The sequence below is a fragment of the Pelobates fuscus genome, chromosome 7 (genome assembly GCF_036172605.1).
Source record: "Pelobates fuscus isolate aPelFus1 chromosome 7, aPelFus1.pri, whole genome shotgun sequence".
Classification (NCBI taxonomy): domain Eukaryota; kingdom Metazoa; phylum Chordata; class Amphibia; order Anura; family Pelobatidae; genus Pelobates; species Pelobates fuscus.
Window position 1 is genome coordinate 142,643,782 of NC_086323.1, and position 27,421 is coordinate 142,671,202.

Sequence of the window (27,421 nt, forward strand, 5' to 3'; positions counted from 1 at the left end):
GGTTTGATGGGGGTAAATTACATTGGCCGGCTTCAAAAATGTCCCAAATAGGACATGGGTGCATGATGACCAGCTGTGAAAATTCCAAGTTGGGAAACGGGAATGCACACCCTCCAAATAAGGTATTTTAGCCCCCAGAGAACCCGACACACCTATACATGGGTGCTATCACTGTACTCAGGAGGTGTTGCTGAACACATATTGGGGTGTTCTTTGGCAGTAACCCTTAAAGTCCTCCTTACATGCATTCTTAAATTGCTGGGTTTGTCAAAAAAATCACCAATTATTATTTTATTATTTTTAATTTGGCATAGATTGGTGGTAAAATGGTTGCATGAAAAGGGTCAAAATACCCCAAGTTAGATTCTCTTCTTTTAAAAAAATATATCCATGTGAAGGGTTATTCAGGGATTCCTGACAGATATCAGTGTTACAATGTAACTTGCGTTAATTTGAAAATAAATGTTTTCAAAATAGCAAAGTGCTACTTGTACTTATAGCCCTAGAACTTTCCAAAAAAAAAAGAACATGTTAACATTGTGAATTTCTAAACTCGGGAAAAATTTAGAGACTATTTAGCATGGGTGTTTTTTTGCGGTTGTAGATTCGTAACAGATTTCGGGGGTCATAGTTCGAAAAAGTGTTTTTTTTTACATTTTTTCATCACATTTTATAATTGATTTTTAAAGTAAGATATATGTTATGATGAAAATAATGGTATCTTTAGAAATACCATTTAATGGGGAGAAAAACGGTATATAATATGTGTGGGTACAGTAAATGAGTAAGAGGAAAATTACAGCTAAACACAAACACAGCAGAAATGTCCTAAACGGTAAGAAAATTATAAAGTGGCCTGGTCACTAGAGGGTTAATGCCATCTCTGTATAAACATCTAGTAATCACTAGACTTTCTATCTTGTGGTTTATAATGATGCCTCCATGTCTTCACGATGGCTTTATTTTCCCTTTTCCCATAATAAACATTATACCTCTTTTATATAGACATTATATGTTTTTTATTATACAATATGTATGTTATTTCAGTAGTCAGCGCATGTTTCCTATTGTTGCACTGCATGGTGCAATGTCACACGATCAATATTAAGACAGACATTCTTGTCCCAGGCTGACTGAGAATAATGGGGGTCATACTGTTTCATGCTATTGTCATTTGGCCCCCACCCAGAACTCATGATTCTATAGAATTCCTTAATTTCATAATTTGATTATATTTGGTTCATCATCATGCATCCTATGTATATGTTCATATAGATATATACTATATCTCATTCCACTTTGTCCAGCATGCCACAACTTAGTTCCCATTAGTGGAATTAGAGCTAAAACGTATACAAACTACCTCTACACCCCCTATATTTGATTTCTGCATACCTACCACTAGCAAATGCTTCTACACAGCTCTTACTATTCTCCTGGTAATATTTGGCAGTCTCATGGTGTAATTACACCAGACATTATGGGAGACAGCCCTCTATACACCCCATTATGTTGCTGCCTGTACTGTATTATATATACACATTTGCCACTTACTCTGTGTATCCTGCAAGCTCCCTTTATATATACATATATACAGCAGTCTCATGCTTAATCCATGAAAATTACCCCCTTATCTTCCTGTAGACACCTACCTACCTGCCTCCCTCCCTACCTACCACACCTTGCAGGCTCTCACACAGCTGCCATTATGTTTGCTCACAGCTCACTCTGTGAATGGCAGTCTTATTATTAAATCTATTTTAGGCTCTATTTAATTTTCTGTCAGTGGTGTATCCCCTGCCCCCTCCCCAGAGCCAGCCTGACCCCCCCGACCAGCTCTCTCCAGCCCCAGGGTAAGGTGCCAGCTTCTGTGATTATGAATGACCACAATGCATTTCCCAGCAGAGCCATGTTACCTCGAAGCCACGCCCATTTTGCGAGAGACACTCCCACTCTCCGCTCTCCCTATGGCTCCATGCTGCCCTGTAGCCACGCCTCCCTCGCTCTAGCCCCTCCCAGGTAGTGCTGACATCAGCCCTGGGCAGGGAAGGATGGAGAGGCTGGGCTGCCACTGACTGATACACACAAAGGGCTCAAGGCTGTGCAGACGTGTCCCTCCAGCCAGGATCCCAGCCAGGTAAGCCATGTGCATGCCCATTACCACCTCTGCCGGGTGTCCCAGCCCTGCTATGCCATCCATGGCAAGCTTCTGACTCTGTGCCCTTGCCTGGCTTGCTTACAGGTGTCAGTCACCACTTCCCAGGCTGGCTTCTTAAGGGATGTCCCTTTAATCTGGGGATTTAATAGGCTGGGACCTCTGGGTGTCCCTGCTGCACCTGTAATCCACACTCAGTGCTGTCCTCCTGTCACTCACTCCTCTGGCACTGTGGCTGGAGGATTGTGTTTCTTTTTGGTGAAAAGAGGTTGTCACATGGGCAGACAGATTTGTGACTGGCTAGAAATTAATCCAATTGGCCCATTTATATTGCAACCCCTGTAGCTTTAACATATTATAAAGCATATCTTATTATGCATGGGGGGGGATGAGAAGGCAGCTGCAGAACCTCTTTGCTGATCCAGTCTGCCTGTCAATGTGCTTTATTTAATAATGAATAGGATCCAGTAAGCAGATCAGCCATTAATAGCTGTACTGTATCTTTTCCTGTACTGTTCTAAGTGATGAACAAGTGGTATTCTATGGTGGGAAGGGAGGGGGATGAATAAATCATTAAAATCAAAGCAGCCCAGAGGTCAGTTGTCTCCCTGCCAGCAAGTCTGCAATGGCTATTACTGCTGACAGTTGAACCCATAGTGCATCCATAGCCTCAGGCTACATTATCCTAATTTCCTGAATTAACTCTTTGTTAAGATCAGTGTTGCTCACAGCAACACTACATATGTACAAAATATACCTCTTCATAGGGCTCTGCCACTTTAAACCCCAGAACGGCAATCGATCCTGTTTTGTTTCATTTTCTTTTTTTGTTTTTTTTTTACTTTGGCACAGTACATTCACAGCCTTCTTTTAGTTGTTTTAAAACACAGAATTATCAATATTGTTAAATGACACATATATTGTGTATGCCCTTTAACAGTAGTATACATTATTATATATGCTGTATTGTAATGTATCTTGTTTTAACTGGTACAGGAGAAGAATAGAGCTACCTGCAAATTTGTAGTTAAAACATGAAATAATAATATCTGAAGGAATGTAACATGACTAACTAGGTTTTTTTTTTGTTTTATTTGTTTATTTTGTAACAGAAATGGTAGCTAGAATAGGAGTTAATTCAAAATTGAATTTACCTATTTTTTTTGCTGAACGAGTTGTAGATGCACGGAATAGCATTCTTGCAGAGTTGGTAGTGGTGACTAAATGCAAAAGTTTAATTTCTAAGAATAGAAACAATCCTGTCTTGAGCAGAAACCGAAATCAAGCATAAAACTTGTTTTTGATATGTTGTTCATAGCCCAAATTGGCCAACAGGTTTTTGATTTGTCATCCAGATCTGTGTCTGTATATTTGTCAAGTCTGCCGCTGCCCAGAAGTATTAATGACTATGCTATAGATCTGGAATGTGGGTTAAGACAGCCTGTTGTTAACGCAGTCTGATGTCTTTAACCCCTTAAGGACCAAACTTCATGTGTCCTTAAGGGGTTAAAAAAAGCTTGTCTCAGGGCAATAATTGAGTATGTTCTGCCATTTCTACTGTAGTAGCATGGCTAGCTGTCTAATTTTACACAAAGTTGATTCTGCTCATGCATTGACAATATTGGCTTGGTTTGGGGTCAGTGGTACTCAAGGGGTTGGTGTGGTTGGATTGCCCTGTGTGTGTGTGTGTGTGTGTGTGTGTGTGTGTGTGTGTGTGTGTGTGTGTGTGTGAATCTTGTATATAATTTTCCTCCTTTTCCGTGAGCTTGTCGTGTGATGCTATGCTACCCAGTCTATAATAATCACCACTAATTGGCAACTACTGCACAGATGTCTTCCACAGCTGTTTTTATCTTTGCGATCCAAAGAATAATTTGTTTTGAGATGTCATTAAAGGTAGTTTTATTTATTTTTATATAATTTTTTTTTTTCTACTTTATTTGATCTGGAAACAGTTTACTGTAAATATACATTGGCTCAGACTGTTCTTTTAAACTGTTCATGTAAAGTCATTTAAAAAAAAAATACTAATTAGCTAGTTTAGTTTTTGTTAATGGAGGGATCAAATTTGTTTTTCTGAGAAATTAAGATAAAGGTGTGACGCTTTTTAAATAGCCAAGCATTCGTTATCGTTGGTGGTTTTTTATTTTTACGATGGAAACTGCAGAGAATTAATAAGGGAGTTTAAGATTTGTGGCCAAAATATCGGTGCCTAAAATATCCAATTCTTCTGTCAGCCACTCACAATTCCCAGGTTAGGGAATAAATCTCATAATTACTTCTGAATGGGGTTAACTAAATCCTGAGAATTTTTTTTTTTTTTTTTTTTTTTTTTTCCAGTAGACAACATCTCCGTGTTCATAACCCACACAGTAATTTTCATTCTACTGGAACTGGTGCTGATGTTTTGTCTCCTGCTATTTTATGTTGTCTGTCAAAAGCACTTATATCCCAAGGTATGCCAGCTAGTTAACTATTTATCCATGAAGCCTAAGTCAAACTGTGGGGATCAATCTTTCAGGGTAAAAAGAAAACTAGTTAAGTGCGCTCATAAAAGTTTCAAATTATTTCTTGATTTGACTTGAAAAGCATGACCCATGGAATCTATTTACTAAACTTTTTTTTTATATATATTGAAGCACAATAAATAGAATTTAAACATTTTGACTAAAATATAGCCAGACTATACATTTTGCAGTAAGTCCGTTACGTTTTTAATTTCTTTAATTACCAAAGATTAGACCACCTCTAGGTCTAGTTTTAAACAAAAACCAGAAACCCACGTAAAAAGTTTACCAACATGAACAAGGACAAAAATCTTAAATTCTCACTCCCATAGAGACTGCAAGTGCTTTTGATCTCCCTTTTTGAAATGTTATGTGCTTTGTGGCTCCAGTTACACCATTTAAACATTTTACGACTGGCTGCAGTAAAGTCCAGAATCTAGGCAACTATGTAACTGGACAAAAACATTTTATGTCCAAACCGAGGAGTTAAGGCGTCTCTGTCACCGCCTGAGGTAATTTGCAAGGCCTCCGGACTTTGATTTAGCTCTTAGGTGTCTGGTTGCCATGGGGTGCAAGGCAAGGTGCGTTATATTTGCCTGAACCTGTCCCTCGTGACCGCATCCATGCTTTTCCTGCTGGTCCTCTTCAACTCCTAGTACTCTTGCGCATGGCAGGTGAAGCGCAACACTGAGGTCTGTGTAGGATCCAGCGATGCCGCAGTCTTTTCCCCCTAAGCTATTACTAGAGATGGCTGGGGCTTGACAAGGTTTGAAGGAAAAAAAAAATTTGCTCCGCCTTTTTGTCAAGTGTAGTAAAAATACGAATTCAAATTAGTACATGCTTTGTCTTAATATATCTTTTGACTGCGTCTAAATTTTAGTGTCGCAGGCGTCTCCCTTCCTATGGAATAGCCTGCCTGCCGCTATCAGACTCTCCCCTGGTCTTCAATCCTTTTAAGAAGTGCCTTAAAACCCATATCTTATGCTCTTAAAGCTTATGGCTTCCCAGAGTGACCTTTACCTTACATCTGTCTCTTGCTCTATCCTAAAGGGCAGCACTCTACTCTCTCCTCCAGCTCTGCTTCACTCCCACCTTATTTGATTGCTATTTCCTGTCCTAATGTGTTTTATACCCCACCTCCTATAGCAGGCTTCCCCAAACTCCGGCCCTCCAGATGTTGCTGTACTACAACTCCCATGATTCTATGAATGAAATAGACTGAGAATCATAGGAGTTGTAGTTCAGCAGCGTCTGGAGGGCCAGAGTTTGGGGAAGCCTGTCCTATAGACTGTAAGCTCGTTTGAGCAGGGTCCTCTTCAACCTATCGTTCCTGTAAGTTTTCTTGTAATTATCCTATTTATAGTTAAATCCCCCTTCTCATAATATTGTAAAGCGCTACGGAATCTGTTGGCACTAAATAAATGTCCATAATAACAATAATGTGAATTTTATCTTTACGAAATACTAATTTTGGAGGGGGTGCCGCTTTAATGTAATATTGACAGGCAGGGTTTTCACTAAACCTAAAAGAACAAAGTAAGCTTTGCTAAAAATGTCAATATCAAAAAGGTTAACTCACAATCTTTATAACCATATAGAAGTAATTGTGGTATAAAGCAAAAATTAAAACCAATTTTTTTTTTTTTTTAGTCAGATTAACGATTGGCTGTCAGATATCTGTTTGTAAAGGTCACTTTTTTAGCATGCGAACTGTAACAGCCTTAAAGGACCACTATAGTCACCCAGACTACTTCAGCTCAATTAAGTGGTCTGGGTGCCAGGTCCCTCAGTTTTTAACCCTTCACATGGAAACCTAGCAGTTTCAGAGAAACTGCTATGTTTACATTTGGAGCTAATCCAATCTCTAGTGGCTGTCTTCCGGACAGCCACTAGAGGCGCATCTGCGACGCTGGAGGCATATTATGCCTCCATTGCGCAGAGCGTCCATAGGAAAGCATTGAGAAATGCTTTCCTGTGGACACTTTGAATGCGTGCGTGGCACTTGCCGCGCATTCGGCTCAGCTGACGTCGGACGGGGGAGCTGACGTCGGCGGAGGAGGAATGGTCACCAGCGCCGATGGAGCCTGGTGCTGGATTAAGGTAAACTGCTGAAGGGGTTTTAACCCCTTCAGCGCCACGGGTGGGGCAACCTCAGGGCACTAGAGTGTCTGGAAAACCGCTTTGTTTTCCTGACACTATAGTGATCCTTTAAAAGTAAAATATCTTAATGATGTTGGTCTTGTTATGAAAAGTTCTGCCCAGTAATGCGTTCTGAAATTTACCGTGTAAACAATAACTTTGATCATGAGAAGTTTTACATGTGTATGACTTGATAAATAATAGACACCCTGTAATACAGGTTGTGCTTACTTGTTGAGTGCACTTGGGACAATCACACTGATAAGAGTTCCTCTCCTTTTCCTCTGTTAGGATGTTGCAAGGTAAATAAATATTCTAACCGCATATGTGCAAATCTGTCAGGCATGTCCACTGCTCTTTTCAAGCATTCCTAGGGATAGGACACAGATTGGTTAGGTCAGTGTCCACCCTGGAGTGGGTGTGGAAAGCCTAAAAAAAGAACAAGCAGTTAAATAGGACAATAATCATATTTACCTATATTATTATTATTATTATTATTATTATTTATTATTATTATTATTTTATTTTATCTCTCCAACCTGCAGGGTGAGGATGCCTTTGAGTGAGACAGTTGTCTGAAAGTGATGCATGTAAATCTGGGACAGTTCACACATTACTGCATAGACTTACAGCTGTTGCTGAATTACAACTCCCTTGATGTTTTGCCAATTCTGCAATAGTTGGGGTTGAGCTTATTGAAGTGGTGTAGGTGCAATGTACCTGTCCCCCTTACCCTTTGTAATGTAAATATTTGCAGTTTTTGAGAAACTAAGGCTGCTCTAGGAACTATCAATTAGACAGACACTAGAGGCACTTCCTGCTTACTTGACCACGTTTGGTCGCCTAACTGATGCTGGACGTCCTCACGCTCTGCATGAGGACATCCAGCATCTGTTAAATCTCCATATGAAAGCATTGCAGCAATGCTTTTCTTATGGGGAAGGTCTATGAGCTCACATCACTTGATGTGCATGCGCATTAGCCCCCCTGTCGGGTGATCTCGAAGGAGACGGAGCGCCGAGTGAGATCGATTTTATACTCTAAACACCCAATTGTAGAGCATTCCAAAACTTAGGTAGAAAGTACTTCATTGGAAAAATGAACTGGAGTTTGAGTGAATAAACCTCATAGTAAAATGTGAAATGTTATCCTGCAGAGTTTTAAGATAAATCTTTCCTGTTTAAACCGCTAAGTAGCAATTGAGAACCACACACACATAATAGGGAGGGTGTGTGGTGTTTTATTTAATAGTTTTCTATTTTAAGTCAAGGCTGAGAAATGGAGAATAAAAACCCTGCATTCTATCTCTAAAAATAGAAAAACTTTAGCTGTTTGCACAGTAGCAAAGATGTCCAACAGACCAAACATCCACTTTACAAATTTACTGTGTCTCCCAGATGGGAGAGGTATTATTATTGTTGCATACCAATATGACATACATAGGGATTTATATTTTAACCCTTGCATACCTTGGGATATAAACACTGTTTGCAGGAATACATGATCCAAAAATGAGTGAGATTTAAAAAAAAAAAAAAAAATTATTTTGTTTTTAGCTTTACAATAAGTCATGTATGAATCCTAAACCAGAAGGGTTTCCTTCTTGGTAAAACTCTGCACATACCGAGATTAACTCCTCAGCTGCTGTAGGTGTAACTCCACCTACAGCAGCATCATAGGCGTGTACTCAGCCAGCTCGGAACTAGTCAGCTGAACCTCTCAGCAAGTGATTGCTGACGCTCACGACTACCGGAAACATGTCACTGGACCCCTAGGGAGCATTGGAACTATGCAAGCACCTAGGTAAGTGGTCAAACTGTTCTAAAGTTACTCCTGGCATCATAACCATTACACCAGGCTATGATACTTGGAATAACCCTTTATTCTGCAGCACCAACATTCTACCTCAAACTGAAGGTAGAAAAGCAAATGGAGGACACTCCAGTGGTGTTGGGTATGTTTTAAAAGTGATCTGTCTTTTGATTGAGGGTAAACTCCTGTTTGTAAATTAAGATGGTTGGGTTTTTTTGTGTGTGTTTTTTATAAAATGCTATATTCCAATGTGACTTTTCTGGCACTTTTCCTATTTATGTCCTTATTTGCACCAAATTCTTCCCAACTGTATCTCTTCATCACACTTTCACATTTTATTCCATTCCATGTTAATGCTTTTCTCCCACAAATTTGTCTTTTCCAAGGTAAAAAAAAGTGTAAGTCCGTCTGGTTTTGGGTGGTGGTAGTTTTATTTTTTTGTTTGTTTGTTTGACATCTTACCACTGCTGTCAAAGTGTTTGGTTTTCCATGGCCTGTAAGCAGCTCTAATATTCTTCCTTCTTGTTTAATGTATAAATAATGTTTACATTTAAAATGTGTTAAAAATACAAACTGTATTTCTAACATTAGAGGGATCTAGAGGGGATTTCGATTACAGGGGTTTTTCCAACGCTTTCTCCCCCGTTTGACGTCAAGGAAACCCATGCAGAGATCCAGTCAAAGGCCTCTCATAGAGAAGCATTCTTAGAGCACGTGCACACGTTCTGATCTGGTGACAGGGAATAGGGAGGGCGGCAGTGTAAGTGCTTTATAAATTCTGCCTTTTGCTATTTAAAGTCAGCAGGGACAGATGATTTGCCCCAGAACCTCTACATCAACCAGTAGTAGTTCTAGTGCTTAGTGTCCCTTTTAAAGAACCACTCCATTCTGGGGGGAGGGGGAAATAAAAAGAATCCCCCCCACAGTTTAGTAGATATACCCCAATTAATAAATGTATGTATTCATTGAGTGTTCAGTCTAAAACAGCTTGCAAAAGCTGCAGTACTTCTGACTGCAGCCTTTGTAAGCCCCTCCCCTTTTTCACAGGAAGTGACTTTCAGTCACTTAAGAAAATTGTCCAATCAGAGTCCTCCCTGCGTCAAAGCCCCCTCTTCTCCCTGTGTCAAAGCTCTTTTCCTTCCCCTCCCCTCCATGTCAAAGCCTCCCTGTGGGAAATCCTCCCTCCCCCCCCGTCCCTTCCTTTCTCTGTGGCAAAGCCTACCCCATGCCTCCCCTACCTGTGTAAAAGCCTCCCTTCTCTACCCAGACTGACGAGAAGTGTCCCAGTTCTCGCAGGCACGCTCTGTTAGAACGTGCCTGCTACTTCCATTGGCTCAGTGGAGCTAACGGAAGTAGGAAAAGGCATTTCTTTTTTCAGATGTAAAAGTGAAAATAAAATTGGCACGTTTGATAAATTTCTGATTTTATAGTGATACTCCACAGCCATATAGTAATTCAGCAAGCTGAAGTGCTCTATGGGTGTGGTGTGCTCCTTAGGTATCAGTTTTTATATTTAAAAGGACACTATGAGCACCAAAACAACTTTAGCTTAATGCAGGGCTCGACAAATCCCAGGTGCCAGGTCGCCAAACTTTGTCCTGGCGCCTGGGATTGGTCAGCCCGTTACCTCCTCCTCCTGTCTCAATCCCTGTGTACCTCTCTGGGTGCGGGTGTACCGGAAGGAAGTGAAGGGAACTGTAATTGAGACAACTGAGACAGCGCTCTGGAATGAAAAGCTGGCAGGGCACCAGATAAAGAGTGCTCTGCTCTGCTCTGCTTGCTGCCTGCTCCAGCCCACCCCATTCTGCAGAGCCGGCTGCCTGCCCTTTTCTCTGCTCGGTCTCAGCGCCGGGAGGAAGTAATTACAGTTCCCTTTACTTCCTCCTGGTGCACTAAAAGCTGCACAGGGCTGGAGAGACAGGAGGAGTTCAAGTATGTAACAGCAGAGCCAGCCATGGCGAGACCGGGAAAAATGGTGAGCAAAACGCCTTTTCCATGCTACTGGAGGTAACGCAGTTTTTGTTCTAATTTTTTTTTTTTCCAATTTATAATTTTTGAGTTATCATATGTGATATACATAATTTCCATTGTATAGGTAATCAGTATGCATATGTCCATTAATCAGTCACTTTCCTGGGGCAATTTTGCGGGGAGCTCGCTATGGGGTCTACCGGTGGCTATTGGGCAGGGGCGTGTGTCTGTGTGGACACAGACGGCTACCTGGGCTCAAGCTGGCCTAGGGGATGTTGTGGTCTCTTTGTCTGTGGTTCGGGCAGGACTGGTTCGAATTGTATGCTGTAGTGTCTGGGGTCCAGCGCCCTGAGGCTCTTCCTCGTTCTGGTCTTTTCAGACTCTGTACTTTACTGGGGCCGGTCTTTGATCCGCCCACTTGGTGTTGCTTGGAGGGTGGCTCTGTTGCGTGCCGGGGTGGCAGTCCCAGGGTTTTGTAGAACGCCTCGGGATCGTCTGTTGACGTCAAGGTGTGGGATGTGTCCCCCACTGTCACTTCTAGGGACCCCTCCATTCCCCATCGGTACTTTATGGAACAGTCTCTAAGTTTCCTGGCCACCAGTGCCAGTTTCCGTTTCTCCACCAGTACGGAGAATGGTATGTCTCCATAGATGGCTATGTTGCTGCCCTGGAATACCATAGCCCCTTGCGCTCTGGAACGGCTCATGATTGCGTTTTTGACCCTTACGTTGCGTGTTACCGCTATGACATCCCTGGTGGTCCCTTCTGGTGCTGCTGGGGATTTGCGGACTCTGAATGCCGAGGTTATTAGCGGTGGTATAGCACCCCCCTCAACACCCAGGGTGTCTATGAAGCTCTGAGTGTATAGTAATAGCCTCTCGCTTCCAATCTCCTCCGGGATCCCCCTGAGGCGAATATTTCTGCGCCTATGTCGAGCTTCCATCACTGTCACAGTGCGATTTAGACTCTGTACCTGTGTGATTAGGTCCCCCATTTTTGTCACGGTCTCTTGTAGCTGTGCATCTCTGGCATTCTCTTTCTCTTCCAGAGCTCGGACTTTGGAGTGGACTGTTCCCACCTCGGCCTGTACTACTTTCAGGTCCTCTCTCCACACTCTCCTAAGATCCAGCAGGAGTTTCTTTATGTCCCCCTTCGTGGAGGGTGCTGAGTCTTCGTCAGACTCTGATGCAGTTTAATCTCCGCCTGACCGTTGCGGCGTGGAGGGATCCTCTTCCTCTGGAGACTCTTCCGACAGTATGTTTTCCTCTCTGGCCTCGGGCGCCATCTTAGCTGGCATCCGCGGTATGGGCCTTTCAAAGGAGAGTCGGATGTCGGGTAAGCGGGTTGTCTCTGTGTTCGGAGCTTTCCTGTGTTTGCGCCCCATTGTTTCCTCTGGTGGGGGGTAGTGTTTCTGTCCGGTTGTTTTTAGTTTTAACGGCCGAAATTGCGGTTTTGCTATAGTTCGATCCGGAGCCTCTCACTTAGGCGTCCGCTCAGTCTCTTGGTCGGCCACGCCCCCGTTTTTGTTCTAATTTAAGTCCACCCAACCTCCCTACCTTTGGGAGAGTTGGATTGGATCCTTTCCCTGGGGTCCATTGGGACTGCTCTCTACAGTAATCTTTGTTCCCTTACGTGCTGTTTAGTGATGCCGGGACCAGAGTGACGTCATATTCCAGATCCCGGTATCACTAAGCAGCGTGGGGGGCTGATTTAAAACTGCAGGAAGATTACCACTCACTCGCCGCCTCCTTGCAACGTCTCTCGGCCAGCCGGCTCTGCTGAACAGGCTGTTAACCATCCTGCAATTTGTCAAGCCCTGACTTAAATCACTTTATGAAGCTCTAGTCACACCTGCCCTGCATCTGACCTACAGTCTCATACACATTTCCGGTGAAGTGATATCTCAGGTTCACACTTTCTTTATTGCACATTTTGTTTAATTTAGAATTTATTGTCTCTGTTAATAGCCTGTCAGAGCCTGCAGTAGTCTACTTTGTGCACCATGGTATTTTATGTTGCCTAAATCACTGAAACCTTTTAGGAAGACTTATTGCTGGTGTTGGAAAGAAGAACCTTGAATTGTAGCCAAAGTTGAGATGGATACACTTTTTTTTTTTTTTTTTTTTTTTTAAGAACCTTTTCCACCTTCACATTTAATATCATCTCAGTTGAGTTCTGTGATGGACCAATCAGAATGCAGCCAGTTTTGACATCCCTGGTGGTCCCTTCTGGTGCTGCTGGGGATTTGCGGACTCTGAATGCCGAGGTTATTAGCGGTGGTATAGCACCCCCCTCAACACCCAGGGTGTCTATGAAGCTCTGAGTGTATAGTAATAGCCTCTCGCTTCCAATCTCCTCCGGGATCCCCCTGAGGCGAATATTTCTGCGCCTATGTCGAGCTTCCATCACTGTCACAGTGCGATTTAGACTCTGTACCTGTGTGATTAGGTCCCCCATTTTTGTCACGGTCTCTTGTAGCTGTGCATCTCTGGCATTCTCTTTCTCTTCCAGAGCTCGGATCTTAGCTGGCATCCGCGGTATGGGCCTTTCAAAGGAGAGTCGGATGTCGGGTAAGCGGGTTGTCTCTGTGTTCGGAGCTTTCCTGTGTTTGCGCCCCATTGTTTCCTCTGGTGGGGGGTAGTGTTTCTGTCCGGTTGTTTTTAGTTTTAACGGCCGAAATTGCGGTTTTGCTATAGTTCGATCCGGAGCCTCTCACTTAGGCGTCCGCTCAGTCTCTTGGTCGGCCACGCCCCCGTTTTTGTTCTAATTTAAGTCCACCCAACCTCCCTACCTTTGGGAGAGTTGGATTGGATCCTTTCCCTGGGGTCCATTGGGACTGCTCTCTACAGTAATCTTTGTTCCCTTACGTGCTGTTTAGTGATGCCGGGACCAGAGTGACGTCATATTCCAGATCCCGGTATCACTAAGCAGCGTGGGGGGCTGATTTAAAACTGCAGGAAGATTACCACTCACTCGCCGCCTCCTTGCAACGTCTCTCGGCCGGCCGGCTCTGCTGAACAGGCTGTTAACCATCCTGCAATTTGTCAAGCCCTGACTTAAATCACTTTATGAAGCTCTAGTCACACCTGCCCTGCATCTGACCTACAGTCTCATACACATTTCCGGTGAAGTGATATCTCAGGTTCACACTTTCTTTATTGCACATTTTGTTTAATTTAGAATTTATTGTCTCTGTTAATAGCCTGTCAGAGCCTGTAGTAGTCTACTTTGTGCACCATGGTATTTTATGTTGCCTAAATCACTGAAACCTTTTAGGAAGACTTATTGCTGGTGTTGGAAAGAAGAACCTTGAATTGTAGCCAAAGTTGAGATGGATACACTTTTTTTTTTATTTTTTTTTAAGAACCTTTTCCACCTTCACATTTAATATCATCTCAGTTGAGTTCTGTGATGGACCAATCAGAATGCAGCCAGTTTTACAGCCATGGTCAAATAACCACAACATGTAAACATATGAAATTTTAATTGTTTCTCTCGTCTTTAAGTTATTCTGAAATACAAATCTCTTGAATAAATAAAATGTAAAAATAGGCAACTTCTTTAACTTTTTTTTTTTATATATACATACATTTTTTTAACTGCTGCCTGTCTCTTTAATTGTATCAGATTGTGATTGGACAGGCTGTCTTTCTTCAAGACATGTGTCATATGTCTTTGTTCACATATGGTGTTTATCTTTACACTGAAATTATGAGCCATTTTACTATTAGTAAATGTAACTAAGTGAATTTCTAGCACCCCAGCTGCCATATTGGCAGGATCTCCGGAATCTCTAAGGGCAAATGCTACCGTGTAACAACAACAGGTACAATTCCTTCTGACTAATAATGTACTTTTATTCAAGAAAAATCAAGGATGTTTATTTATTATACTTAGAACTGGCAAGTGGATTACAAATTGTGCCAAAATATCTTCTACAATGGAAATATAACAGATGAAGCAAGAGAGATTATCTAAAAGAGTTGTCTGTGAATTAAAAACATTTAAATAAAACTACCCAATCTGTGACTATATAGCTGACTTTTAATTAATTTATTTTTGCATGTTTTCATTTCACAAAAAATGCTATTTAGTGCATACATCCCAGTGTTTGGGTATTTATATTTTTTTGTGTTTTATTTTTAAATTTTTTCTGAATGTTCAATGATGATCAGTTCATGATCAGTTCAATGATCATTTGCGAGTAAGGAAGCAGACCATGATCTAGTAATTTCCAAATTCCTGTCAGAGTTCTTAGGTGGCACTATATTGATCAACTTCTGAGTGTAGACTGAAGCGGGATTGAATTTTTATAGGCATTTTAATGTTGCTTTGTTTGTTTGTCCTTAAGTGGACTGTAGTCTCGGATGATGACTGAGGGAGGGTGGGTGACAGTATACAGGAAGTTTTTAAGACTGAGATGTTGCTTCAAGGTCATTAAAAGTAGCCAGACTTCTTTATTACAAGTGTTGTTTTTAAAGGAAAACTGTCATATTTTATGATAAAAGGCTAGATGTAATATAGGTATATTATCATCTTCTAGTGCATCTCCTGGCTTACACAGGTGTCCCGATTTCAGTGGGACAGTACCGATTTTTTTTTTTTTTTTGATCCTGTCTCAACTGGGTTCCCTGGTGTCTCGCTTTTAGGGACACAAGGGAACTTTCCCCGACAAGAACATCCATAGACGTGTTGGACGTGCTCACCCTCTGTTCAGGGAACTGAAACTGTAGGGTCTGCCCTGCGCTTGCTTTAGATATGTGTTTCTCATCCTCTTACAGAGAAGTACCAAAAAGTCAAAAACATTTTCCAAAGTAACTTCTATGGACTTAAATAATATCAGTGTCTACACGTTTCATTTGGAATTTATGTTAATCTCCTGTTGGAGAACAAACCTGATTTAAAGGTAATGAAGAATATTTTTCAAAATAATATCTGAATCTGTATGGTGTGTGCGTACACTGTATGTAGTGTGGTGTGTGCTGGATCTCCTACTCTCACCAACCCCTAAATCAAATCGGGCTATTTCAGTTTCAGTTCACAAATGGAACTTTTAAAAAAACTATTTTTTTTAAAAATAGACTATTGCTGCATGTATTTTGCACTATTGCTTAACCCCTTAAGGACAGACGACGGATATATTCCGTCATGATTCCCTTTTATTCCAGAAGTTGTGTCATTAAGGGGTTAAAGACTTTTTTTTGTTAAAAGTGCCTTGCCTTTGACATTTCAGTTTTTGAAAAGCGTTCCCATCACAAAGTCATGAAACAAAAAGCCTCATAAATTCAGTGGGGAGCTAGCCCAGCACCATAATATATGGCCCAAATGGAATGTGGGTAAATCCTGTTGGCGTTTACTTGTTCCTCCTCCTTCACAACCCAAACCTAGTTTCTAGTCCTCTTTCCATCACAAACGGTCAGTTATGTAAAATAACAAATAGGCCACCCTATACTAATCCAGTTCAGGATGTAGAAGTCCATGGTTTCTGTAGTACTTCACTACTTTTTAAGACCAGGAACAAAATCCATGTTGATGCTGTTATGAACCAACTGTACCCAGAGTCGTACGCTCGTCTGAAAATCTCCAGATTCCTGTAGGTTTCCAGTGAATATAGCGCTCGCTCTCTCGCATACCCAAACATCAGTCAAGGCTTGATGAAGGGTACAAAATAACTGGTTTTATTGAGGCCAGAAATTATATGGCTGCCAATATGGTGTTCAGATGTAAAATTCCCAGCTTCCTGGCCACACCCCCAAAATAATTAAACTTTTTTGACCATTTGAAATATTGGAAGTTGCTCAGTGAGAAAATGGTTAAAAAATAATTTACCGTGGGTAAATAAGGAATTATTTACAGTCTACACTTACTAAAGTGATATTCCGGTTTGGAGCGCTTACAATGAAGCTACTGTTTTGATTGCAATATTTTCCTGTGACATTTGCCAGGAATAGATGAGTTGTACCTCTTATCTGCATGGCTCATTCTGCCATGTTCACAGCGTCTATTCACTTTGTAGCAGTAAATAGATTTCAGCAGAAGTGCTTTATTTTAAGATGCTTTGTGTTAAATCAGTTGTTTTGTGTAAACCACTTTAAAAGAATCTGACAACAATTTAACCCATTTTCAAACCCGAAATACACATTTTCACTTCCCATTACGTGAAATACATACTGGCTTAGAGCCATTTAGACCCTATGCATTGGTTCCATCCTGTCTCTCAATTCCCTTTTCCCAACCAAACTTAACCCCTTAAGGACCAAACTTCTGGAATAAAAGGGAATCATGACATGTCAGGCACGTCATGTGTCCTTAAGGGGTTAAAGGGGAAGATTTATAAAAAAATGATTGTGCATGTTTTGGGTCAAACATGAATGCTTTTGTGTACAGTAAGATCTGGTTTTATATTTTATCTGTGTTAACCCAATATTTCACAGCTCACATTCATTTAGCCCCATTTGTCTTTGATTCCTGGATATTCCTGATTTGGAACCCCATTACACATTCTTGGACCATCATAGAAATGTCCTACAAAATGTTAATTGTTAAAGGAACACCACAACAGCCTGCTGAGGCTAGCGATGGGTAAACCCCATGTAAGTTGTCATACTGTGTGCAGGTGGTACCGCTACTTACCTGGGAGATGGCCAGGGCACTCCTGCTACCATAACTACTAAAGAAGGCTTTAATGTTTATGGCGCTTAGTGTTACTTTAAATACAAGCATAGCTGCTTGAGGCATGCAGTTTCTTCTACATTGTTGCTCTTTAATTGGGCATCCCTTATTGACTAGCTGTCTTTCCATTTTTCAGGTGTGCCTGCGGCCACACACCTACGATGACACGTTACACTTTACTAATGCCTAGATAAGTTAAATCTGCAGCTAACCTCTTAATGTTTCACAGTCTGTTATTATATCAACATTATCTTATGTCACTGAGGGCTCTATTGATCAGTATTGTTAAGTCCCTGACAGTATGGTATGTATTCTGCTGTGCATCATTGCAAATGGCTGGCTAATGTAGGAATAGCTGACTTTAATCGCTGTAGAGTGCAACAGACTGGCAGCATTAGTTTCATCAAAGCTGGGTGCTGTTAATGTCTCTAGCAAGGTAGCTTGGGTGAAGTGCTTGAGAGGTCTCGAAGCCTTGCTGTGTCCCATTACTAATCTGTTGTATCTTGAACTAGATTATTGGTTATTTAACCTCGGACCTACATTAAAATAAACAAAATATAAAACCCTTGTATTGTTTTACAGTTTAGACACTGTCTCTTTAAATTGAATAATGCCATTACAGATTGACTTTAAAGGAGCACTATAGGGTCAGGGAGACAAACATGCATTCCTAAACCCTATAGTGTTAAAACCACCATCTTGCCCTCCTAAATATAGTAAAATTTTTCTTGTGTACAAATCTGCAACTGCTGGCTCTGCCTCTGATCTGCCTGCTTGGCTGACCTCATTAGAAGTGTTGTTCTGAGCCAGTCACAATGCTTCTCCATAGGATTGGCTGAGACTGTTAAGGAGGCAGATCAGGGGCAGAGCCCAACACAGCCCTGGCCAGCATCTCCTCATAGAGCTGTATTGAGTCAATGCATCTCTATGGGAAATGTTCACGGTCTCCAATGCAGAGGGTGAAGACACTGAATGGCAGTAAAACACAGTGTGCAACACTGCCCCAGGAAGCACCTCTAGCAGCCATCTGAGGAGTGGCCAGCGGAGGTATCACTAGGCTGTAATGTAAACACTGCATTTTCTCTGAAAAGACCGTGTTTACAGCAAAAAGCCTGAAGGGAACGATTCTACTCTCCAGAACAAATACAATAAGCTGTAGTTGTTCTGGTGACTGTAATTTCCATTTAAGTAATACAATCTCCTTAAGCAGTTATCATACAAATAAATGAGTACGATAGTAAATCGCTTTAGCTTTTTAATTTTTTTATTTTTTTGCTTTAGATATTCACTTAATGCAATTTGCTCTTCTACAGCACCACAGACCTGATCACAAGTTTATGGATTCAAATGTAATGCCTGATTCTGCCTATGTCCAACTGGCATATTATTCTATCCAGCTCCCCCCAATATGCTGACTTCATTGTTCTGATGCTAATGACATACTCATCATAGGAATCATCACCGTGACGACTACTATGCATTTTCTGTAGCTGCTGCATTGGAAAGCAGGAGAACCACTGGTATGAGGGTTCTCCTGCTCTTCTGTCTCTCAATTCCCAGCCTTGAGGGCTTTATGTTTAAAAAGGCTGTACATTCGCTAGCACATTTAAAATAATGGACCAGTATATTTTAAAGTATAGTCTTTGTACAATGGCCGATGCATTTTAAAACCTGCCGTATCTGATACAAGTAGAGCCACTTGCATCCTTTTTAGTGGAAAATTAATGCGAAATGTTTGCATTAGTGAATAGAGACAGATGATGGCTTCCATTCACTTACACAAATGCTGCTCATTCATTATTTTCCATGCTTAAGCTGCAGGTATCTCTGTTTACACAAGTGTGTGGTACTGTATTTTCCCTATCAATCCTTTAAATAAGGGGCATTCAGAGGTGAGTGACGTGTGTTTTTTGTTTGTTTATTTTTTGTGTTTGAATTTTCTAAAAATAATGTGTAATTAACCTATAATGTTGCGTATGGATATTGCAGTGTGTGTTTTTGTCTCTGAATGGACATGTATTGTGCATGTGCAATTGTAAACCTCCTCCCTACAAGAGGTTTGCAAACAAATACATCCAGAATTTATATATTTTTTGTGTTTTCTGGAAAGTCATATTTTCATTTCAGTATATTTTGGGTAGTACAAAAAAAACACAAATTTTAATTTGACAGAAAAACTTTAAAGGAACACTGTCTTGCCCCCCCTACCCCCTAAATATAGGGAAATCTTACCTTTTATTCCAGTCTGCTGGTGCTGGCTCTGCCCCAGGAAGCACCTCTAGTAGCCATCTGAGTGGCAACTGGAGGTGTCCCTAGGCCAGGAGTCGGCAACCAATGGCATGTGTGCCATACATAGCACTCGAGGTGCCTTTGCACGGCACTCAAGGCTGCCAGAGCCAAACAGGCTCTGGCCTATCTTGAGTCCCAGTGAGACTTCAGATATCTGATAATTCAAAAAGGTGGTGAAGAACAATCCTCAATTTATGCATTGCAGCACGTAGAGGAAGTGATCTTACTACCACACTGTAGTACAGCAGCCCGCAGCTGCTGTTGCAGCTCCTGTCATTGAGCTGTGCCGGGTCCCCACTGGACCCCAGGGAAGCCACCCATACTGCTAGATATACACAGAGCTGCAGATTAACCCTCCCCTCATACAAAAAATACGAACAGCCCACACACAAACATACACAAACCACCATCTTGCCCTCCTAAACCCACACAAACTCAACACCACTAACAATCCACATATCCAGCCCCACACATACACAATGTGACATATCCATCCATACACAGACCACATTCAGGTACACAATACCACAAACTACTCATGAACATATACAATATAATAGCTCAAATATGATACAAAGCAACTGCAGTATAAAGAACACAAGCAGCAACATACACACCTCAATAAAAAAAAATAGGACCTGCACACTACAGGACATCGCAATCTTATTTCGGCACAGTGCTGCTAAAAGGTTGCCTACCCCTGCCTTAGGCTGTAATGTAAGCAATGCCTTTTCTCTGAAAAAAACTGTTTATTGCAAAAACCATGGAATGAGTATACTCCTCAGAACAAATACAATACGCTGTAGTTGTTTTTGTGTCTCCTTTTAAATAATGTACTAAATAATAAAGTTACAGGCAAGGAAACTGTGTGTAAACAAATATAAATGTATTGCATTGCTGGCCTGAGTGAGTGGCAGGAAAACTAGTGTGATTTCAAGCCAGGTTTGCCTGCCTATTCTTTGGGCAGTACTAGTAATTTGATTCACGGGGTGGTGATGATGGGTGGGGGGGGGGGGGGGGGGGGGAGGTGGTGTATGTTTTAGGCATGTTTCATTGAGATGTGCACGTATGTACATACTCTGACACACGCTCAGACTCTCACAGATACAACTGCCAGAAAAACATGCACACAAAGAAACACATACATGCTGACACTTACTGCTCTTGCCCTACTTTCTGCCAGTCCCCCATGAGCCACTTTCTGATTACCTTCTTCTCTGCGGCAAGAAGGGAAGATGAACACTCTGCTCAGAACCTGCAACAAGGATCCCACTCCCTAATATCATGTCGCATCATCTCAGCACTCTGTGAACACAGTACACAATGAGTAGAGGAGCTGTTGCAGCTCTCTTTATCACCACCTCCTTCGCAACACCAGCTCTGTGTAGCGCTACATACAATCTCTTTAATCTCTCTCTGTAAACAGCTCTCTGATGCTCCCAGCATCGTGGCTCCTGGTGCCGAAGATCTGTGAGCTGTAAAGTAACTATTTCCAGGTTTGTGTGCAGCTGACCTCGTGTACACAATGCCTGGGTATAGATACATGTATGGGGAAATTGTGTATACACTGTTCCTTTAGTGAAGAGGTTAAAAGAACACTCCAAGCACCATAATCACTACAGAACACTTTATTGGTTATGGATCCAGGAGTGCCATCCCAATGCAAATAGTCTAAATTTTTAACGGTTTTACTTCTTACCTGGGGTCTGAATACAGTATCATAACTATTGCATTTCAACAGTAGTTGGAAATAATTCTGTGTAATATATTGCTGCATGTGTACTGATATAACTTTATTAGTGTATGTACATTTTGTACCTGTTTTGGATACACTTTGATTTCTGTGGTATATGGCTTGTGTTCATTTTATTTTTCTGTGTACCAACAATAGCTAGACTAGGCTATACTGCTACCCCATAAAAGAGACTGTTGTGTTTAGAAGGGGGGAAGGGGGCGGGAGAGACTCCTGACACCATACCTAGTGGTATGCCGGTGGTACTATAGGAAATGGGGGCACAGAGTTTGATCCCCAAAGAGCATCTGTCTGTTTTTTTTTCTTTCTTTCCCATTTTTTTTCTACTTTGGTTTTCTCACAGCACAGCTGTAAATTCTCAGTTCCAGTTTTTGTCCATTTATATTTGTTTTACATTTGCAGTACACTTGCTTATTGCCCTTCAATACATTTATTTTTATTTTTTTTTTCTCCGAGCAATTCCACTAACTGGGGGTCCTTCCAGAGTACCTGACTGCACCACTTGGAGCGAGCTTTTTTTCTTCACATACATAGACCAATTCTGTGTTGCTGACCGCACACCTAGAAAAGGCTTTCTCTCATCCTACAGGATAAGTAGGATGGAGCTAAATGACTTATCCCAGCAAGTCCAGGTTTATGAGATAAAAGCAGACCCCACCGGCTAGATGAGAGGTTCCTGATTGATGTTGACATTACATTTTATGTAGGAGAAAAAGGTTACTCATGTTTGATGTTGCAACTTTAGTACAATGTTCCCAAGTTTGACACATTATTTTATTGCAAGGGTGTTGGCTGATACATGGCCAGCAGGTGGGCATGTTGGTGACACAGCATTATGTCTGCCCACAAAGGGGGTACATCATCATGGCGCATTGTCAGTGCAAGATAACCCATTGCCTGGCACAGAAGCCAGTCAAGGCTGCCCATCAGGGCCGTCTTTAATATTGAGTGGACCCTTTGCAAGAATTTACTTGGACACCCTGAATCCCGCCCTTCTTCTCCCTAGTATGCAATCACGCCCTCCACCCCAACATACACACACAAAAAAGCGCACACACCTTGTGGACCAGTAAACTTAAATAACGTAAATGTAAACCTTGCTCCACAGCAATACAACTCACAGTAATGTGTAGCATATCGGTGTATCATATGGCTCCACATCGATACAACTCACAGTGATGTGCAAGTACATCACAGATCACCTCAGCATAAAACACATAGGAATGTGCAGCGTGTGAGTGTATCACAAGCTCTACAGCAACTTAACTAACAGTAACGTGCAGTTTGTGAGTGTATTACAGATCACCTCATCAATACAATGCACATGAATGCGCAGTGTGTGAGGATATCTCAGCCAATCCACCACTTTCCCATAGGAAAGCATTGGGAGGCTATTGTGCATGTGTGGCAAAACACTGTGCTACACCAATCCGCATCTCCTCATAGAGATGCATTGAATCAATGTATTTCAGCGTGGATGCCAGTGCTGCACGTTGTGCAACACTGGACTAGGAAGCACCTCTAATGGCTATCTGATGAGTGACCACTAGAGGTATTCCTCGGCAGTAATTTTCTGTGAAAAGGCAGTGCTTACATTAAAAAGCCTACAGGGACATATTATAGAAACCAGAACTACTACCTTAAGCTGTAGTGGTTCTGGTGACTATAGTGTCCCTTGCATATTCCTGTGTACATAAGTTAAACAGTAGCAGGGATCAGTATTTCTAAATCTACATGGCTCACTTCTTAAGTAAAAAAAAAATAGCTGCTAAACAAGTGTCACTTGCTTGAAAATCCTTAAAATGATGGTGCTTAGAGAAAAAAAAAAAGAGAAATCTGCACAAATGTATGAAATAAAATAGCTGTATACTTATTCGAGAAATAAAAAAAAGACTAGATGAGATATATATATATATATATATATAATTTTTTTTTTTTATTTATATATATATATATATATATTTTTTTTTTTTTTTTTTTTTAAAGCCTAGCTAGATTTTTGGCACTTCTGACACAAAAATATTTTTTTTTTTTATGCAGATTGTACTGTACTAACCCCCCACGCCCCCTAGCACCCTCAAGCAAGTAATAACTCCCCTTATTCTAGTTAATATGAATTGCATACTTACAGTTGTAAAGAGACCAGCAGTTCGCTCTGCCGTTCTGGGAGGAGACTAATGCCGTTGTGCTATGACCCGGACCTCACCCTAGCGGTGCCATGACTCCGCCTTCGCGTGACATCACAGGGTGCTCGTATGCTGCAGGGGAGGTCAGGAGGAGGAGCAGGTCTGTCCTACACTATGCGGTGATGCCGCTTGCATGGTAAAGGATCGGGAGGCAAAATATTTAGCAAATTGTTGTGGCCAGTGGCCACAGGGCTGAAGAGGCAGCTTCCTTGCGCCCCCTAGGAGCAACTGGGCCCGGTGCAGCTGCCCCATTTGCCCCGCGTTAAAGACGGCCCTGCTGCCCTTATGGTGAGCACTGCTACAGCACTCGAGTGTGGGCATAAATGCCCTGAGACTGACTAAAAGTGCAGTGTGAGTGTTGTCATTGGGTCACAAAGCCAGTCTGTTGGGCAGGCTAAATGACTGAGAGAAATCAGATGTCCACCCTCCCCTGGCGAAAAATTGAATACCCACATTGGCTGTGTTGGAATTTTCGTGATAGTCCAACGTAGTAAAAAAGTATCATGAGACATAGTAGGGACTTCTTTTATCTAATGCTTTTTTTCCTACGCTTGACAAAAGGCAGAGCTCCTGCTGTCAAGTTTTTGTTAATTTCTTCAGCCGTCACTAGTGACCACTATGAGGAAAGGGCATTTTCTATGGCGGCTTCAGCCAACTTGTGAGATCCTACCTAAACATGCACGAGAGTCCAGCACTGACCTGGGCTCCTGGCAAATGAAATGCTCTGAGCCGAAGAGAATGTTCCTGGTGGATATGGTGGCATCCTCAAGGGACTGCTCAGGTAAGTAAACCATACTTTTCCCTGCACTCCGTATCAACTGCACACCAGTCGGCGATGCCAACATCCATATGCAAAGACTGTAGAAATTGACAAAGCCGCTTTAATAGGTCTGAGTTCACAATAATCTGCAGTACCAATGTTGGCTTCAAGTGTAATCATTTTGGAGAACCCGGTGTACTTTGTAGTGTGTGATATTTGTATATATTATATATATATTTTTCTTTCTTTTCATTTTGGAGTCCTTCTCTTAGACCTGCATTATCACTGCTGTTGTCATGGTTACCTGCGAGATGTAGTTATTTAAAACAAAATATAGCTGATTAAATCTATTCTGGAGAAAATGAGAAGTCAGATCCTGAATTAGCTGAAATGGAGATTTATATGTATATAGTGAGTGTGCATTGTACAATATAAAGCAGCATTGTATTTTTAATTTGTAAAAAATCTTTCTAGAATTAAAGGGACTGTCCGAGCACCATAGCTACTACACCTCATTGTAGTGGTTATGTTGCCTGGAGGCTTTAGATACAAATCTCTGTATTGGTACATTTCACATCTTTTATTCTTCATATTTGTACAGATTGGCAGGATTGAACACTGTTAAACCCATCAGTGCTGCCGGACATTCAAAGTGTCCCTTATAAGGATGGGCAGTCCCTATTTTTGGCCCAAACCCCTCTGTCCATTTTTCTTAGGAGCCCCATATTGTTGCTGTGTCTGAGTGTATAACAGAGCTCCACAGCAATAATACTCCCAGTAATGTGTCTTTTTTGAACTACAATAAATCTGCTTGGAAATCAGTCTGTGTAAATAAGACACACTCCTATTCTGTAGCCACCTAATATTTCTCAGAAAAGCTTGCCCCTCCCCACTCACATGCCTAAAAAGACAGTGTCACTCTTTCGCCATAAGAAATATTGTTGGGTACGTAATGATTAATCTCCAGACAGATCTTACCATTAATTTGGCAAAAAACTCTTGTCTCCGACATCACATTAATCTTTTTAAATTCACGTTAAAAAGACCAGGGTAGGCTGAAGCCTATGAACTTTACCAGAAAATAGTTGTAGATTTTTTTAGACTATTGCAAATTTATTTATCCCCCACCCCAACCAGTTCAGCCATTTTAGCTGAATAATTGCAGTTACCTGGTTAATTATCCACAATGCTTAGCTTTGTAAACAAAACCAAAGAGTGAGTTGTGAGTAAAGGTCTTGGGTGTAGGATCAACATTCTCCCTAATTTACCATAACAAAAAGCTTTGAACAGGAGAGAATACTACTAAAATTTGAATACTCATGAGAAGCATGAAAGGCCGTGTCGACGTCACTAATGCCTTCTTTCACGTAGAGTCTATAGCTTGAAAGAATTAGGTCTAGTAATGAAGCCGCAGGTATAAAGAGAATTCTTTACCCAAACGTGATTGTCATAGACAATAATTTGCGCATGCAGAACCTCTAGCATTTTTTTCTAGAAAGGTTATCCTTCTAGTTGTAGTCAAAAGTTGTTGCTGCCAAAGTATATTATGAGTTCTATGATTATTCTCTTATATGGTGTAGATCAGGGCTTGACAAATCCCAGGTCGCCACGGCGACTAGGATTTTTGTTCTGGCGCTCGGGATTTGCTGGCCTATTCAACCCCCGAGGTGGTCGGCTACCTGTGAGTAGAGTCGGGCGGCCAGCCGGCGCAGAAAGCGCTGGCTCGCTCAGGAAAATGTGCGAGCAGTCGGCCTGGTGAGTGAGAGCATGTGCACAGGCGGGAGGCTCCTGCAGCATTGAGACAGATGGGCAGGAGCTCGAGGGAGCTGTAACCTCCTTGCTCTGCTCCCTTGCGCCATCCAGTAATGCTGGGAGCCGGAATATGACGTAATTCCAGCCCGGCATCACTAAACAGCGCTCGCTCTATGAAGCAGAGCAGGTAGATGACCGAAGCCTCACTAGACCACAGGTAAAGCCAAACCACTCCAGCTCTCCCAAAGGTAGGGAGCTTGGGGTGTGTGTGTGTGTGTGTGTGTGTGTGTTTAGATGACTGGTCCCCCTCCAATCACATGGGAAAGGGTTTTTTACCACACTGTGCTGGTCTAGCCGAAGCTGGCCTTGCCTCCTTGACTGCGATCATCATTCTTGATTATTTCAGCCAATCCAATGCTTTCCCATAGGAAAGCATTGGGAGGCTATTGCACATGTGCGTCAATCAACATCTCCTCATAGAGATGCATTGCATCAATGCATCTCTCTATGGGGAACGTTCAGTGACTCCATGGAGACGTTAAACGTAGGTGCTGTGCAACAGTGGCCAAGGATGCACTCTAGAGGCCGTCTGAGTGATTGCCACTAAGTGTTGCTATGCAACAATATAAATACTTCCTTTTCTCTGAAAGGCAGGGTTTACATTGAAAAGTGCACAGGGACAGGCTATATATACTAGAACAACTACATTAATCTGTAGTAGTTCTGGTTACTATAGTGTCCTTGTTAAGAATTGCATTTTTGTTTACATTGAAAAACCTGGTCTGGCTCCTAGATTCCAAGCAAAATTGTCAACCTGGTGTAGATCATAGGTGGAACCAAGAAGCGGGGAGATACATACATGTACACAGGCCTCCCAACTTTTCTGAATCTGGAATGATGTAAGTGGTTTCAATGGGGAGACTTATCGCCACCACATTTACCCCGCCCCCAAGGACTTCCGAGCCAAGTTGCATCAGGAATCTATTTGTTTTTTTTCCATTTGTGCCCATTTTATTTTAGTTTGTAAGCCAACCAATCGGCGTGCAATGATGGTCAAGTCTCCCTTATTTGAGAATATTCTCTATTAATCTTTTTAGAGCCCCCTACTGCTGTGCATAGGTGAGGGATAGGGGGGCAATATTACAATTCGACCATCCATCTGCTGACCACCAGTTAAGCCCGGAAGCATTTTCCCACCCGCACTCATTTATTTTAATTTGATCCTGTACCCAATGACTAGGAGCTGCCAGTGGACATGCCCACACTCGCAGCATGGGGACATGGGGCAGGTGTTAAACCTCTCTTGTACCAATGTAGTGTGTTTTTTTTATTTTTTTTTTTATAATTTGATAAAAGGCTTATCAGGAGCTGATAAACTGAAAGTATAATGTATCAGGTGGATTGTAATTGAAGCTTGAATGAGCG

General features: G+C 41.8%; 1 protein-coding gene across 1 annotated transcript in view; it reads left to right on the forward strand.

The window, feature by feature from the left end:
• Positions 1-2,054: 2,054 nt before the first annotated feature.
• The window catches only part of CAMK1 (calcium/calmodulin dependent protein kinase I), a 130,181-nt gene continuing 104,814 nt past the window's right edge, over positions 2,055-27,421 (forward strand). The window contains exon 1 of the mRNA XM_063426734.1: positions 2,055-2,137. The gene's annotated coding sequence lies outside the window, so the exon portion shown is untranslated. The remainder of the gene's footprint in view (positions 2,138-27,421) is intronic.